This window comes from Papilio xuthus, unplaced genomic scaffold, assembly GCF_000836235.2.
Source record: "Papilio xuthus unplaced genomic scaffold, Pxut_1.1 DF827714.1, whole genome shotgun sequence".
NCBI lineage: Eukaryota > Metazoa > Arthropoda > Insecta > Lepidoptera > Papilionidae > Papilio > Papilio xuthus.
In genome coordinates this window covers 4770943-4776934 of record NW_013530935.1, presented here as the reverse complement: position 1 = coordinate 4776934, position 5992 = coordinate 4770943, and positions in this window count along the sequence as shown.

Here is a 5992-nt window from a genome sequence, read left to right as displayed (position 1 = left end):
TTATTTCTAGCGTTCGAAATTTAAATTGACCACTTAATGAGGTTAATGTTTAGGAGAAACTTTTTCGTTTTTAAAATAAAGATAATAAATATATCTTTCAAAAATATAAAATACTTAGCTTGGACCCGTTTTCCTATGACACCAACAACGCCAGTGAAAATGGAACATAGTTATAGAAATAGTTAGTGGAAAAGGCTCTTTCTCTTTATTATAATACACAATGTAACTTTCTTATAAAATAGTACGACTAGTAGATATTAACTTTTTATATGTGTATAAGACCTTATACTATTAGATTTTTGACTTATATTATCTTTGAATAATCTTATATGTTTATTCGTTCTAGAAAAATCTAATGTAAAAGTAATTAAAGCACTATCGTCTTGTAATAATATAATATATATAAAAAATCAATTGCTGTCCGTTAGTCTCGCTAAAACTCGAGAACGTCTGAACGGATTTATTTTATCTTGGTCTTGAAATGTTCGTAGAGGTCTAGGGAAGGTTTAAAAAGTGATAAAAATGATTGCCGGGAACTAATTAAGTTTTTTTTTTCATCCCATACGGACGGAGTCGGGAGCGACAGCTTGCGACGTATAAAAATTCAGGGAGCATCCGAGGTTGTGGTGCTTTGTAACCGATCAACGATTTATACGAGACGTTTGTTTGAGGAAAATACGTGAATAATTTAATACTACAAGACGCATCTGACCACAACACACTGATAATCTGCAATTCCGCATTCGATATAGTGAATAAATATATTCATTGTCTCACAGAAAAAAAAATCAACTAATACTGTCTCGCTTTCTTCTTTTTTAGGGTTCCGTTCCTCATAAGAAAAAAACAGAACGCTTATAGGATCTCTTTGTTGTCCGGCCGTCGAAAACACGTGAAGGTATCAAGCTGGAATTTATTTTATTATAAGGTGTAAGAAACTTGTAAGTGGCTACCTAAATTCGCCAAAATGGCGAAGCGATGGCAACCCAACAATTACAGATGCGTTTATAAACAGTAAAGCTAAACAAAAATCGTACAATCTTTTTTTTACATTTTATATTATAGTATCTAGTAGCAATTTTTTTAATCTTTTTTTAATACGGTGTGGATCATTTCTGAGCGGTCTTTGTGTCGTTTGTTTTCTATACATTTTTTAAACTTGTGTGGAGACGGTCGCGTTGTAAGATTTATTAAACATCGTTGCTGTCTCGACGACTTAAGATATTTTCCTATATATATATTTTCTTACTAACAACAATTCGTTTAATCGACACGAACATGTGTCGAGCGGTCTCAGAACTTTTTCAATATACCGATGCGAAAAGTTATACGAAACAAAACAAGCTAACGTACTATGAGTACAAAGTTATAAGAATAACAAAAATTTGTATTTCGAATAGAGATTTTATACGTTGCCAGTTTTCCTATATTATAAAACTAAAATAGGTCGTTTAATTTTAATTATTTGATCCTTAAAAGGCGAAATATAATAACAGAAAAACTATTCGAACACAAGCTTGCCACCGCGATTTTGTCCGTGCTTAATTTAATAAAAAAATTTCCAATGATTCCTATACCCAATTTCAGTGGAATCCGTTGAGCCGTTTTTAAGGTATGTACGTAATAACAAACATCCATCAAACATCTAAACATTCGCATTTATAATATAAGTAAGATTTAAAAACCTAAAAAAGAAAATTAAAATAAAAGTATTTACAAGTAGCAGACTCTGTCTATAAATAGACTACTTTAAGTTCTAAGTAACCGTCTAGATATCTAACTAGTATGCTTAAAACGACCCCTGAACTTTCCCCTGCTCGTAAATGCATATCCATACGGCCGGCAGGGTAAACATTAGCTTTGTCTTAATTACATGCAGCGAGAACGCTCTCCACTTTACTTGAACGTAGGCGAGAAACTCAGAGAATAAATTCTAACCTATATCTTCTGTCTTCTATGTAAGTATATAGATTAAATAAATAATTAAGTAAATAAAACTTCTTTATTGCCATTACACAGTAATTACAAAAATATATATATGACGACAATGGGCTTCAGGCTCACAGTGTACCGCATGACATGGCCATGAGCAGCTGGTTTTCAGCCTGTTCCGGTGGGCCACGTTATGCTCGTTCAGAGGTGGCCATCAGCTCGTTTACAACCACTAGAAATTGAGTAAAAGAAATAAAACAACAGCAAACAACTAAACAAACAAAAAAAAGTAATCACAACTCGTAGCAACTAACTAGAGATAGTGGAGAAATAAAAAGAAAATATAGTTAATTTTAAATAAGAAAAGAGCACATTAGCTGTATATTAAACAGGTTATAAGTTCGATTGCCTAAGCAATAACTTCTCCTTAAGATATTTTTTAAAGAATTGAGCATATAATTTATTTTATTTATTATAGATTAAGTTATAGAAATTAACATTTTTAGTATAACTTTATAACTGCATGAGAAGACGAATGCATGTGAGATGTCTTTTGTTTTATATTTTAATTTAACTCAATGTCAAATGCATTTAACACATAAAAAAAAACAAGTGAAATCTTGCCTTAAGAATAGTTTATTGGACAAACAAAAGAATACAATACTAAATAGTATTCAATAAAAATTAAATTTGGAAGACCAAAGTAAACAAGACCAATGTGTCTTGAAACAAAACAAAACTGTTATTTAGACGAAAATACATTTTACCGGAATTATGGGTATATTTTTTTGTTCAAAAACCTTTTATGTTACAAATACCTTGACAGTGAAGGGCGGATGTGTTGGACCTTGTCACCAGAGAAACGTTTTTATTTGTAATGTAAGGAAACTATCGTTATTTATCTATGTACCGCAACAATACATAAATATATACTAGTAGCTGCTCGTCACTTCGTCCGCACGGAATAAAAAAATAGCTTAAGTTACCCGAGGATAGTGCAGCTTCCCAACAGTGAAAGAATTTTTCAAATCGGTTCACTTGTTCGTAGTGCATGCAAACAAACAATACAATCTTAACTCTTTTTTTTAATAACTAGAGGAATTAAAAAAAAAAAACTTAATTAGTAGCCTCAGTGTTCTTTTACAAAATGTTCTATATGTATGCCAAACTTCTAGATCCGTTGAGCCGTTCTGCAGATACCTTCCAACACACATCCATACATCTAAACAATCGCGTTTGTAATATTAGTAAGAAGTAAAATTGACACACTTTAAGTAAACATGTCTTGAACCCGTAATACCCGTTCCCAATGCGATAATTAACAAAGCTACCGTCCGCTGAGGTTCTCTAGGGAGACCTCAACCTTAATTACCCTTAAAGTGTTTAAGACTCAAACCCTCTATGTTGGTCAATCAATAAAAAACTTTGTAATTCAGAAATCTTTTCTTAATCCTCTATTGTATTTTCTTTAATCTTAATTTATAGTACGGCAAAAAGTGGTTGATCGTTAAGAGCAAATGATTATCGTCTAATCTATGAACTAAGTTGTTACAGATTATTTTATAATAGTCTCAAGAAGATATAAACAAGCTATAGTACCTGATTTATATAATAGTGGTACAGTTTTTGTATACTTCAAGTCGTTTTTAAACAAACATCTCAAGTATTTTCTTCAGAAATTGTTCAAAAAGCAATAATCCCTGTTGTTTTATCAATAAATTGAACTTATCTCTTTTATAAGTTTCCTTTGCCGAGATTAATGATGTTTTTTCGTCTGGATTGTTATCAAATATTCGGCTGTAGATAATCTTTTCATTTAAATTTAAATATTTTACACAAAATAAAAAATGTTTTGTAATTATTTGTGAATTTTCGATGCCAAATTAAATTATTCAAACTTTCGTGAGACATTATACTAAACTGATATATAAACACGGCTAAACACTCACGTATATACGGTCGGTGCCGCCACCGGACGTATATACGTGAGTGTTTAGCCGGGTTCATATATCAGCCAAATTAAATGTACGAGATATCAAATATATAACTTTCTCTGTTAAGCTAACTCGACATTTTTAGGTTAGGTATAACCTAAAAGTATGCAACTGTTCAAGCAAATTGTTAGATTCTTTAATATCGTATTTAATAGCGGTTTTATTTATGTGAAAATACTAAGATTGACTATATCTCATACTATGTCGCATATGCTCTTCAATATTAATCCTGATAGAAGCAATTTTCCTTATCAATACCCTATTATTACCCAATCTCAAATTGAGGATCACATTCAATGGCTTCGTTAACAAACGTGCCTTACTTGCCTTCCAATTAATTTGAAAAAGAATAATAACATACAATGAAAAACCTTTCTGATCGTGACTATATTTCTTAAGAAATCTACTTATTATTAACTTAGATTGTTTACGCTGTAATTTCAGATATAAGCATTTGGATTTAAAAAAATCTTTTAGTATTTGACATGTCAATTATTAAGAAAGGTACACAGATTATGTAATATCACGCAATGATATTTAGGACCAAACAGAAAACATCGGATGTTTCTCGTGCTGCTCATTTTCTATATAAATAGCATTGAGTTTTTTTTTTTTTTTAAAGTGGGTGTAGTCAAGTGGAATTGCGACGTAGTCGTAGTTGCTTTGTAGTAACTTTTGTGGAGAGTGTACTGTTAGTAAGCAAATCCGGAAATGAGTCAGTGTCACTCAACACTAGCCTTACTAAAATGTCGACGTTTGTGTCCCCTCACTATTTTTTTTAATAACAGAAGGGGGCAAACGTGCAGCGGGAACACCGAGGTGTTCAACGACGCCTATGGACATCAGCAATACCAGAGGAACCGCAGATGCGTTGCCGGCCTTTGAGGTGGTGATAAGCTCGCTTCTTGAAGGACCCTAAGTCGTAGCGTTTTGGAAATACCGCCGAGGACAGACCAAAACTCATTCAATTCATTCTGACAACTAGACTTTTTAACGAAAGCACGTCATTCGCGCCAAAGGATTGTAATTAATAATGTCTAAAAGTACCTACAACGTTGGTGCTTAAACTGCGAAGTACAATGACGAAACCGTTGTACTCAAGAAAAACTGTCACTCCTTTAGTTCTCCGTGAGAAAACTGTGATTACGTTAAGGTAATATTAACCATATTTATAATTAACATGTAGTTTCAAAGATTAGTAAAATAATGCATAAACATGCAAGTACCTTACCCTAGGTATGGCTTATTTCTTTTGTGGTTATTTGTTTGTCAGTAAAATCTTGTAAAGGTATGTTATATGCGCCATAAATTTTAAAACATCGTATGTCGTAAAATCGGAGTTTATCCCGCCTTTAGGAATATTTTTCTCGCATCTACTTTTGTCGTAAGGAAGCTGACATATTCACATTTTATTACAAGCTATTCCGTACTTATTACTTGTGTGTAATGCTCCTATACCTATGTACGTGAGAGTCAAAATGGCGGGTGTACAATAATTAATAAAATTGTACCTAGTACCAAAAAAATGTACCAAAAGTATACTATTTAGTACCTCTCTTTAAAAATTCGTACCTTCTTCAATACGATATTGTAACAAAGGTACAGTTTTATTCGCTAGGGTACACCCGCCATTTTGATTCTCACCTATGTACATGAAATAACGAACTGTGTCATTTTTCCTAATGTGATCTGACCTTAATATTTCTAACTTGATCCGGTTTTCAAATATGTGATTGTTTTTGTAGGTGGCGCTTTTGCCCGCATACAGGGGCTTGTCACATTACATGCATATGTCACATTCTCTGTTTGATTTCTGGGTCTTGTTTGACACGGAATGTCCTATGCGGGTTGTTAACATTCTTTATATCTTCGGTTCTAGAAAGTATATTTTTGTTGTATAGTCCGACAAATATATCTGCCCGTTAAGTTATCGTATTAAATTTAATCAGCAAATATAAAATATTAATTAAGAATAGAAAATTGCATAACAGAAAAAAAACATTAAATCAACAGTACAAGGGTCTTGTGACAGTTTTTTGTCATTTACATGGGGACGCTAGTGAGCT